Source organism: Rhincodon typus, chromosome 4 (genome assembly GCF_021869965.1).
Source record: "Rhincodon typus isolate 14 chromosome 4, sRhiTyp1.1, whole genome shotgun sequence".
NCBI classification, from domain to species: Eukaryota; Metazoa; Chordata; class Chondrichthyes; order Orectolobiformes; family Rhincodontidae; genus Rhincodon; species Rhincodon typus.
The window spans coordinates 72491111-72503870 of record NC_063335.1 but is presented as its reverse complement, the minus strand read 5'-3'; the positions used below and the strand labels follow the sequence as shown (position 1 = coordinate 72503870).

Here is a 12760-nt window from a genome sequence, read left to right as displayed (position 1 = left end):
ACACACACACACACACACACACACACACACACACACACACACACACAAAGAGTCAGATACACAGTTGTTGTTCTGGTGCTGACCTTAGTGCTGAAAGAACAGCGACAAACCAGGAGGGAGACCCCTGAAGCCATAAAGTGATTTGCTGGGTTGACACTTTTTTTTAAATGTTTAGATCATGTTGGACAGATACACAAACCTATTTAAAGTCTGCCTGGTGATGGAACCGATTATAAACACGACCTTCCTCAAACTCTAAACTAACCCTGGTGTAAACCTCGTCCATGGGGATAGTGTAACGAATGCAGTTACAAATAGAACTCGTCATCTTTGTGCATTGTCTGTAAATGAACTGCTGTCCGAGAGTGCAATTTCGCTGAAAGACTGCTGGACAGTCTCACTACTTCAGTTACAGAGCCAGACACTCTGGCTTTCATGCTGACTTTCAGCTTCTTGGTTACTTTACGTGATCTGCTTGATAAGATCATGTCTAATTTACATCATTGCAATGTTTAAACGCATTCAGATCACGAGGTGAACACAGACACTATTATGATTTTCAAAGAGTGACCCTGCATGGACAGCAATTATTTCCTCTTGCTATCAAGACTCCTGATCAAATCGCAACTACACTCGTATCTGCTCCAGTCTTTGCACTGAACATGAGTCCTGTTGCATTCAGAGTATTAAACCATCTGGTGGCACTTAACGCTGCAGGAGTGCATGTTGCCTTTTGAAGATCCAGATAGGAGATTACTAAAGTGTTTGTAAAGTGTAAGACGAGGCGGTAGGGGATAAGATAGAGAGGAGACGCGGGTAGTAGTGGTTGAGGAACTTCTATTTAGTATGTTTGACTGGCTGCGAAATGTGTTGCTGCGTAAAGTTCAAAATGAGAGAGAAATGGATTTGCAACGCTTTCAAGAAAACCGCAATGTGAGCAAAATAGAATAAAACTGCTTCCCGCGTGTGTGCAGTGCAGCAAACGCGAAAGATGACGTGCTTTGGAAAAGGAGTAAATAGATTTCCACATACAGGGCAGTAGGCTATTCAATGAGGTGCGCAACATAGTTTTCAGTTAAGATATAGTGGCAGTTTGTAGAAAAATGCTGAATATTTAATTCCTACCAGTTGCTGATAGAACTACAAGGGAAGAAAGATGATTAGTGTTTAAAGATTTTTTTTTATTAGCCAGAGATATTTTAAGATTTAAAGGGGTATGGTGGTGTTTGTTAATAACAGGCCCAGGGTCAGGGAGATCAACCCTGTACTGCACCAAATGCAGTAGATCAGTGTTTGGGGCAAAGTATTGCAGTGATATCCAGTACCTGGAATATACCAGGTATGCACTTCGCCTTTTGAATTACAATATAATCATTTTGCTAAAAAGCACGAGTACTGGAAGGTGTGGGTGGTACAGTTTGGTGGAAGGGTGAGGTGAATCACTGCCATATCATCCATGATCTCATAAACAGAAAGGGGAACTTAACTTCTGTGAAGTAAAACTGCAATGAAAATATAAATCTCACATCATGACTTCCCCATGTTAGGTTGGACCTAACATGGTCGCACCAACTTAGCATCATTTGGGCCATTCCACCCATTTTGTTACAGTTCTGTCTTTGTTTCCCTATAACTTCCAGAACAATACATTATAAACCCTTTGAATTACTTCACGTTGCGTTTAAACTGCAAGTTGCTATTTTACATCTTTGAGTTTTTCTGAGGAATGCAAAAGGTAGAATTCGAGCATGATTCCTAACTGAATGAATATTCTTCTTCTTAAGCTCCTGCGCACCGATTTTGGTCTAACAGCCGCCCCTCTTTGCTTAGCCCCAAGTGTCTTAACTGACATTTCCTCCTGCCTGCCTGTCACTCGATCCATTGACTTTTCCTGATTAATTGCTTTAAATGTTTCCACCGCCGCTGTTTATTGAATTACCGACAACAAGCGGGGGCTTAGCAGTGTAGTTGTTATAATCACCACAGTGTCAGAGCTCGGCGGGGTATCCAGGCAGATTCAGGTGCAGATCATTTGACTGGAAACTTCTAGTATCCTCATCACCTTGTAGATCCTTGTATGTCTAGAATAATTGGATTTGAAGAACGCATCCATTGTACCAAGTAGATGAACCTGCAATGTGTAAATTATTTTCCTTTTTTGTATATCAAATACATGTTGCATGCGATGTTGCTTGGAATACACTGCACGGAGCTGAGAGTTTCGGTGATACTTTCATGCTTGATTAAGAGTGCAATATATAATGATTCGGTTACTTAAATTAGAAACTATCTTGCGCTTTAAAACTCTTGGCGATCAATCAACATATTTCGTTATTCAACCGAGGTTAGGATAGAAACACATTGTAATTACCTAGATTATGTTCTTGTGCACGATTTATGCTTGTGAACGCAATCGGTTCAGCAGTGTCAAGATTAGTGGTAGAGAACTGTAGCGCCCCCGTAAGAGAGCATTTAGCATTTAGGATGTCACCCCCGCAACCACCGCCCCCCATATCTTGATTATTCTTTTTCGACTTGAAAGACGGTATGGATTGGAACTTTACTAAACTTCAGGAAACTTTTGTTTCATTGCGATACAGGCAACGCATCTCGTTCTCTTTAATCTGAAAACTGACTGGCACTTTTTTCATTCTTTCACAGGATATAGGTTGCCTATCTCTAATTGCCTTTAAGAAGGTATTGGCCAACTGCCTTCTTAAACTGCAGCGATGCTTGGGGTGTTGGGACACGCACAGTCATGTTCCACTTATTTTTATCCTAATGGTTATGAAAGAATAGCGAAATAGTTCCAATAACAGGATGGTGTGTAACTTCGAGGAGAACTTGCAGGTAGTGGCATTCCTGCGTATGAGCTGGCCTTGAGCGAGATGTTAGCAACTGTGGTCTTGGAAGGTACTGTTGCAGGAGCCTTGTTGAGTTGCTGCAGTGCATCTTATAGCTGATACACGATGTTGTCAGAGCCATATTAGGGTTAGTTGGAGCGTTGTTAGCCTTGTTTTTTGATCCATAGCTCATTCAAGGTAGCTATAAATAAATGTTGGGTAAGTGAAATGATGTAACAAATAATTTGCTTTTAGCAATTGCAGGAGAAACCTGACAAATATCATCTGATAAATATTTGAGAAAGAGATAGATCCAGGGCCAAATGCTTTACTTTGTGAAGAAGGTCAGAGAATATGACACCATTGTAGATTTTGGAAAACCTAATGTAACAATTTGTTCCCCAGGCATTTTTCAATTCAACGTCATCTCTCCTAATCATTAAAAGAGAAAATTAATAAGAACTGAAGATTTAGCAAATATGTGAACTCGACTCCTAGAGTAACCTTTTTGATGACTTTATCAGCTGATATTTATCTAGTTCTTTAAGAAAAATATCTGTTCAAGAACAGAACTGGAAGTTAGAAATATAGACGATTAAGAATTGTTGGAACAGCGTGATTTCCTCGCTGCATACGAAGATTCTATCAACGGATACACTTGAAGAATATCAATTGCAATATTAGATTAATATCTTAGATTTTTATGCGATTATTCTGGAGGCTAGAGAGACATTCACAAAGCCCCTATTTCATACCATCATCAGGCAGCAATTTGCAATTTGAAACAAAATCAGAAATTGCTGGAAAAACTCAGCAGGTTTGACTGTGTCTGTGGGGACAAGGCAAAGTTAACGTTTCCAGTCTGCTGAATCTTCATCCGAAGTAATAGCAGTTAGGAATAAGTAGTATTTACGCTGAAGAAGGGGTTTTAATAGAATGGAAGGAGAGGTGAGCGGATAGGTGGAGATGGAGCCCAGAGAGAGAGAGAGATACCTTCAACATCCGCAGTTCGCTGTTTTAGTTCAATGAACAATTCGATTTTCTCAAACAAGCAGAAAGGAACAAATTTGGAATTAGAAGAAGGTGATAATAAAGTCAGAGGTACTTTTCCACTTAGAGGTATCACTGCGCGCACAGGGATACGTCTCCATTAATTTTATCACTTCAGATTTTGAATTCCTTTAGGATTCACCACCTCCTGCTTATTCTGGAACTGGGAAGAAAGGAAGTGTACATCTCAACTTTTGCCGCGGTTTCCAAACACTCAAATTGCAGTGGAATCATAGAATGGTTTCAGCACAAGAGCAGGCCCTTCGGTCTGTCGGGTCCGTCCTGTCCGCAAGGAAAAAATTGGCAGGTCCCTGCTTTCTGCCTGTCCAGTTGTTTGTCCAATTCCCAATAAGGGCCAATTTCTGTTTTAACATGACACAATAGTTTCCTCTGATATTGACAACCCAAGGATAGTTTTCATTCCTCGTTTATGCTACTATAATGTGTTCGATGGTTAACATTTTGTTTCCTCTCTCTGAATGTTGTCCTATCTCAGTATCATTGCTGTTAACTTACCTTGGATTAATTTTTTAGCAAAGCAGATTGATCCTAATAGCTCGATTGGAAACGATCACAGATCAGACTTGTTTCCGAATCTTCTAAACCCACTGGCACTGCCCCGCAGTTAATATTTTAAATACAAATTAAAACGCCTGTGTGATACATTCAAAAATCCTCTCTATTGGGATATGTCCTCAAATTGGTTTAGGATGAGGAGACTTTCAGTCGCGCTGTAGTTGAAGATTTTGAGTTGGGATGGAAGCTCTACAGAACTTTATTACTTGGGTATGGCGACCTGTAAAATGACTTATGGCTTAATACCTTGTGCTCATTTTCTTTTCTTTAAACCTAGCCACGGAGGAGTTAAACTCAGGCGCTTTACAATTTTTTTTACGTATTACTCTCTTAGAGTTTAGTTTGTATTGGTTTCTGGCTGATCCTGTAGATTCACCTCAGGATCTGGCCTCCTCTCAGCTACAACTCGAACACAATACATAGCACTTTTTACATTTGGCTTTCTTTGCAATCTTCTCACACATAATCCTCACCCTGTTTCAGCCACTGTTTTCTACTCTTTTGCAATCTTACACGTCTCTCCTCCTATACCCTCTCGTCCATATCCACTATCTTCCTCCCCCCTTTCCTGACTTATCTCGCCCTTATCTCTCTGCGTTCCTCTTCGTTCAATTGTACAATCTTCAAACTGACTCACTCCACCTTGTGATTGTGTTTTGTCATAAATCTTGCTCGTTTTTCATTTTCAGCAGAATAATATTTTCTGTAAATGTGTAAAACGTGTATTTGCCACTCTGAGCAACATAGCAGAGATTGGTCGAAAGAAAGGCTGAATTTATATTCCTGAAGCCTTGTTTGACAGTTTTAACACCGAGGAACTAGCGGGTCTTCTCCAATTCATCTGAAAAGTACATTTATCGCTAACCCAATGTTCCCTGAATCCTCTTCATGCCTATCTAGATGATAGAGAAAGCGTTTGAACAAAGCGGTGACAAGTCTCACTTCACAGCCTCGAAACAGAACGCTGTCGAACGTGATGTACGTTTTCCTCAGCCGTAGGCTTAACATTTGCGCATCCCACAAAAGCATTAAAACGCAATGGTTTTTGTTGGAACCCAGGACTTATTCAACCTTTAATTACTGTGGTATGGGATATCCTCCTGTCATTCCCAGGTATCTCCCGCACTGCTCACAGTCCATGCTAGGGACGGCCACCGTTCTCCCGAGTGGTTCTGTTCTAAGGTTTTTTTTCTTATGAATTGAAACACGAAACACTTGCACAGACGCACACTGCCCATGCACAATTATCTCGCCGGCCACACGCATGCATACACACTATTTTTTCTACCTCCATCGCGCCTACACACATTCTAAATGCTTCCACATTGCAAGCAGATTGTGCCTCCTTTCGTATGTACACGTATTCATCTTTGCAATTTTATGGGCCTCATCAGCCACAGTTGCCATATTCTTCAAAGGTTCCAAGTAATAATGGCGAAACTCTATTCATAGTAATTACTCTTTCACGACAAACGGCAAGTCCTGGAAGCTGCACATGCTCAGTTAAACATAAAAAAGGCGAGCTCTACATTTCGGTGTTTATTTGTGCACGTGTGGACTTCAGCACTTATTGTTTATAAACTTTCCTGTAGGTCGTGCTGTCGAAGCCACTACAGGCTGCTCTAAACTAAGATGAGTAAATTGAGGAGAAATCACCTTTCTATGCAACTGATCTTATAACACCTGAAAAAGTTATGTATTGATGATTTAGATGCAGGTGGGTTTTTACTACTCAATAGCGTCAGTAACCCTGATAATGCAGTTTTATATTCACGAAATGTCAAATTTATCCATTGTGATGTAAAAATAAAACGCAGTCTTAAGATAATGGTTTTATGGATGATATAAAGAGATCCTCAGTTGAAGCACAGGCAATGCTACCTTCGGCTCCCTCCGTCAGCGCAGATACTGACAGCTGAATGGGTGTGTTTTTTAGATTAGAGTCAGAAGCCCCTGGTCCTGAGCTCCTCACTGCCATTTCTCCACAGCCGGCCCAGGGAGAAATGGCTTGGTTACGACCATTACGACCAGGCATCTGCTCCAGGCCCCAGGCAGGAGAGGACCTCATGGTGTCGACAGTTAGGAACTTCCTATATTTGCACAAGGTGACGCAGGAGCAGCAGGTCGGTTTGTCAGGGCCACCAGACAACTTGACACAAAGGCTGCAGGACAGCAGTAATATCACTGGGGCCCTGCTGTTTCAGGTACGCTACCGCATGGGTGTCTCCATAGCGAGGTTGCTAGCTGTCTTGAAGAGCCAGGTCCAGCAATCTCAGAGTCTACTGAATATGCACACAGACCTGCACTCCATGCTCAGCACCAATGGCAACGTCACAGGGAGATGTGGGATCATGACCTTGTCTCTCAGCACCCATTGCTCAGAAGAAGACAGGGTGGTACCAGTAGGCACCCAGGTGGAAGAGAAACCACACAGACACCGTCCAGGAGTCTCCTCTGGAGACACTCCAGAGATGGTGGGATTTCCATATCCACCTTATCTGCTACATTCAGGCCTGTGAGAGTTCAAACTTCTGGACAGGACACACTCAACATGTCTGGCCCTCCAGACAAAATCACCCCTCACCCTTGGAGTTGCACAATCAAACTTAAAAGGCCAATACATTCTACTGTAGAAACAGATTCCTCCACCAAGCTGCAGAACCCAGGGATGCACTGAGAAATAGTAGATGAGAAAGAAAGATGACTTCCTTCTGAGGTGACATAGATGGTATAGATATGACATCCATGAAAGTAAGTTTCCAGTTTTCTAAATATACGTTCGGTTTTTTACCACTAAGTGTGAATGCAAGACTCTGTCTAGCCATAACTATGTCATTGAAAATTCAGATCCTAACCATCACTAGAGTTACACAATACTCAAGGAGCCAAAGTGTGAAGTGAACAGCTTCCAAGCCATGTATAGATAATGGTAAATTGCAGGTGATTGCTACTTTGGAAGTAGACTCCATCTTTTCAGCCAGACAAGCATTGCAATTGTATCATCTGTTATCTTGAATGACATGCTCAAGAGTGCACGTTGCTAGGATTTGGACTACACATCTAAGGTTCTTAAAGCATATACCTGTGTTTCAGCTTTGGTGTACAGGTAATAGTGTTGTCCTTTGAAGGGATTCACATTGTTTGAAATCAAAGCCTTCTCCATCACAGAATGGAAAACTTACCCTGCCCATTCCAAATATAGTCACTGCTATTTCATTTCTGTTGTGCACTGGCATAATCGAAAACAACAGTGGTTGCTCCTTGAACAGAGAGTAGGCTCAGATTCTCTGCCTTGGAGAATGCCAAGCATTATTTTTGCATTCACTCACAGGATGTGGGCCAGCATTTATTGCCTATTTCTAGCTGTCCTTGAATGTGATGGTGATGATGAATTGCCGCAATCAACTTGTTGTAGATACATCCACAAAACCATAAGGGAGGGAATTCTAGTATTTTGACTCTGCAATACTGAAGAAAAGATGAATTTTTTCCCAAGTCAGAATAGTGAGTAGCTTGGAGGGGAACTTGCACATGGTGTGTTCCCTTGTACCTGCTGTCTTTGTCCTTCTCAATGGTAGTGGTCATGCGTTTGGAAAGTGCTGTCTAAAGGAGCCTTGGTGAATTTTTGCACTGCATCTTGTAGATGGTACACACTGCTGTTATTGAGCATCTGTTGTAGAGGGGCTGAATGTTGATGTGGTGATGATCAAGTAGGCTAATTATCCTGATTGGTATCAAGTGTCAGTGTTATTGGAGCTGCACTCATAGGGCAAATGGGGAGTGTTCCATCGCACTGCTGACTTGTGCCTTTTTGGTAGTGGGAGACAGGCAGAGGAATGGTTAGGTTGTAAATAGTCATTGCCTAGCATTTGTGTGGCATGACTGTTAATTGCCACTTGGGAGCCAAAGCCTGTGTATGGTGCAGATCTTGTTGCACATGCGTGTAGGCTGCATCAGTAATTGAGAAGTTGTGAGTGGTGCTGAACATTGTGCAATCATCATTGAATATTCCCCCTTCTAACCTTATGATGGAGGAAGCAGTTGAAGATAGTTGGGTTTAGGACACAAACCTGAGGAATGTCTGCAGAGATGTACTGGAACTGTGATGACTGACCTCCAACAACAACCATCCTTTTTTGTGCCAGCTATGACTCCAACTGGTGAAGACTTTTCCCTGATTTCCATTGACTCTGTTTTATTTGAGCTCCCTGATATCACATATGGTCAAATGTGGCCTTAATATCAAAAGTAGTCACTCTCGCCTCACCTCTGGAATTTAGATTTTCTGAACATGTTTTGACTAAGACTTTAACGAGGTCAAGAGCTGAGTGGCCTGGCAGAACCCAAACTGAATGACCTGCTTACTGACAATGTTAAGCAAGCGATGCTTGATAGCATTGTTGATGATGCTTTTTATCACTTTACCAATGATTCCAATGGGCTGGTAATTGGCCGGATTGTGTGTGTACTGCTTTGTCTGTACAGCATATATTTGGGCAACTTCTCATGTGGTTGCATAGGTACCAGCGTCATAGCTTTTCAGGAGCAGCTTGGCTAGGGGTGTGGCAAGTTCTGGAACAGGGATTTTGTTGAAATATAATGATTTGTGGAGTATGACAGTAAATAATTTGTTGTACCATCCCTGTAAGCAATTGAATAGGTGGTTCAATAATAAGAATTCATCTTGGAATATCTAATCTTTGATTAATTGGGTGATCATCATTTTTGTCAATTGCTAACCTGTGGTGTGTATTATATGGATTTTTAATAAGCTATCTCCTCATCCTTTCTTGACCCAGTAAAAAACAAATGCCGTTGAAAAATCAGTCCAGATTTTACAATTTTAATCTGAATTGATAATGTTTAATGCACACGTTGAGGAAAACTGCCCACTGATATATCTACTGCTATGGTGTGGATGTTCCTTTCCCAACATCAGTCTGATTCTAACCAAGGTCAAAGGAATCACCAGACATCCACCAGCACAGATATAATCAAGTAGGCTAAATAGTCCTTTATGAAATAGTCTCACAGCTGGAAAATCAGAGATTTATTTTATTAATTCTGAATTTTTAAAATTAAGTTTTTTTCCAATTGATACCAGTATATCTTGATATCCTGACAATGATGATTACTTCCAGCTATGACATGTGGGAGAATCACTACTGCATTGGACATGAGGGATGCTGCAACAACGTGGTAGGTGGTGAATGAGGTGAGTTTAGGACAATCATGTGAGAAATCTCACCATGCCTCATGGAGAGAAACCTTCTGTGAAACTCAACAAAAACTACTCTTAGCCATATCATGGGAAGAGTCAGTCTGTGTTGACTTTAGCAATGTAACCAGTCGTTGATACATGTGAGACAATGGGGCATTATCCAATCCTTCCTTCCTTCACTCCATAGAAGTGTTGGCTGTAATTCTGAGTGGATGTGGTGGCCCTTTGCCCCCAACTAAAAGCTGGGGGTGACCCAGCCTTCAAAGGAAGCCTGAGCTGATATTTTTGTTGTTGGGCTGTTAATTGCCTCAGAGTGATACTTCCACCCCAATCAAATGGCCAGTAGCTTTCCAGATGGTTGCACAGAAATAGTGGCCACTGCTAAGAGTGTAGCTAATCCCAAATGAGGAAAATTAGTGGAGACTGGACACCAAGCTAAGTGTGGCACTCTTGTCAGGTTAGGGGCCAGTCAGGTTGACTGCAGCAAGGGCAGTGGTTGGAAGCTACAATGAGGAGGATGTGGGAGTAACAAGTAGTGGTGGGAATACTATATTTGTGCAGAATAATGTTGAGCACATCCTAGCCCCCAGCCTTCAAACATGCCAGCGGGAAGCATAAAATACAGCTACTCAATTCATTTCAGTTGCTGTGATCATGGAAGAGGGTAGATTTGAAAGGCTCAGTAATATTGTAAATGTTAACACATAGCGCCTCATAATTGTAACATGTTGATGTGTGTGCATAATTCATCGTAACCGCTTGGTTCCTGCTCTCAGCTGTTACTACTGTTATATTCTAATTTATATTCACAACAGTATAGGAGGATATTTAGAAGGCAAAGTTGTTGTGAGCACTGCTCTGGAATATATGATAGTGTAGAATCCTCCCTACATTGGTGAGACTAAGGTCAGGAACTCACTAATTTTGGCAAATCTTGCGCATGTTATTAATTTATGCTGCCATTTATGGACATTCTTAAACTCCAACATCATTGTGTCACTCAAAAATATTCAATTTTCTTTTCCTCTTAACATGCAACATTATACATCATACAATAATTTAGGTGTTAGGCTGCGACATATCTTGTCTTGCAGTGATGGATTCTGTGGTTATCATGTACCAATATTAATTTCTTATGTTTAATAAATGGGATGAATGAGTGACTTTTCATTTTCATGTCATACCATTGCATAATTGCAATCATTCATGAAGCATTACTCTTTCTGGAAACAAAGGGTATGTGTAAGAATATGGTGTGTGCATACTAATTGCACTTTTGCTTATGAAAAGAGGCTGTGTGTTTGAAGAATAGTTAAGGCGCTTGCTAAAAAAGGAAAAGTACTTCGTGATTTTGCATAAACAGAAGCAGCTTGTTGACGCATAACTCTGATTTCTAATCAACTTAATAGCACCTTAGAAAACATATGTTTTAAAGTACATACCACAGGACACAAACTCTTTCTAAGAATGCCACATTGCATTTGAGCATTAGTTGGCATGATTTAAGATAAGCATGTTGTAATGCTCAGTAGCTGAATAACCCCAGAAGATTGCCAGTATCAGCACCAAGTTTCTAACAATCCTCTTGTTCTTACAAAACGTCTAAACAAGTGGCTGGAATGTAATCAAATCCCAGGTTGTCTTGCTGTCAAGCCCAAAATGAATCTTAAACCTGCCTGGCTGGATGTCAGGTCCTAGGGAGGGATTTTACTGATACTGGTCAATTAAGAATGCTGCTGGGGTGGACTACTGTCCACAGCAGAGATCTGCTGATCCACCTCAGCTGCCTCAGCAATGCCATCGATTGAGGTAGCTGCTGCTAATGCATAATTGTATATGGCACATTTTTCACATCTTTCTGTCCTTCAGGGTCATCAAAAAACATCTAATCAATTGTTTTGTGGCATATAAAGTGTTCTTAGGGTTGCTTACAGATTGCCTTTTGGCTGGAATCCTAACCAAACATTCATCATCAGCTGTAAAAGCAACGACTGAGGGATTTATTCCAGCCCCTTCTGTATTTTCAAGAATCTTTGAAGGTCATGTAAGATCGTTTTAATGTATGGGAGTAAGGAAGGCAGGCCCTGAAACTAGAAGGCTGAAAATTCTGGTGGCAAATTTGGAGCCATGAGCATGACCAAAGCAACAGGGTACCCCTTCGTGGACCATGGATCAGCTATTTAAAGCCAACAGCCACATAGTAAGGGATCATCCTGATGCTTGTAAAATGGTAGGAGCATAAAGTTGTTGTTAATTGGCCAATACTCTGGAGGAGGGCGAATCACCAGAGGTCGTCATTGACATTGGTACTAATGACATAGGTAGTAAGGGGCATTTGGTCCTACAATCAGAGTTTAGGGACCTAGGTTGAAAATTAGCAAGACACCTGTCCAAGCCAGATGGGTTGCATCTGAAAAGAGCCGGGACTTAGTTCCTTGTGGGCATTTCGTTAGTGCTCTTGGGGAGGGCTTAAATCAACTCAGCAGGTAATATAATGGTACATGAAATGCTGGAGAGAGAAATAGCAGTAAAATAGAGTTAAGTTAATAGGTGGAGTTGGACAAAGGAGAAAGTAATGATATCAAAATCAGGATTACACTACATGTAAGTTACTGCACGGAGTAAAATTAATAAGATTGTGAAGTTAAAGGCACAGATTGCTTTCTGGGATTATGATGTGACAACAGCAAAGACTGGTCTTAAGGAAGGTATGATCATGTCTGTTAAATAATCCTGGTTTCAAGGTGTTCAGAAAAGATAGGAAAGGTAAAATAATGAGGAAGGGTAGTGTTTGGTTAAGGACAGGATTGTAATAATGGAGAAAGAGGATGTTTCAGAGAGTTCAAGGACAGAAGCAATTTAGCTAGAGCTAAGGAATAAATAGGGCTCAGTTACATTTCTCAGTGTAACACACAGACCACCAGCTAATGGAATGGATGCAAAGAAACAATTCTGTAAGGAAATTATAGAGATGTGTAAACATCATTGAGTAGTTACAATGGGGCAAATGAATTACATGTACATTGACTAGGATAGTGGTGGACTAAGGGGCAGTGAGGGTCATATGTTT

General features: G+C 41.1%; 1 protein-coding gene across 1 annotated transcript in view; it reads left to right on the top strand.

Annotated features, from left to right (window-relative positions):
- kcnk9 (potassium channel, subfamily K, member 9) overlaps window positions 1–12760 on the top strand; it is a 47729-nt gene that overhangs the window by 402 nt on the left and 34567 nt on the right. The gene's annotated exons all lie outside the window — the stretch shown is intronic.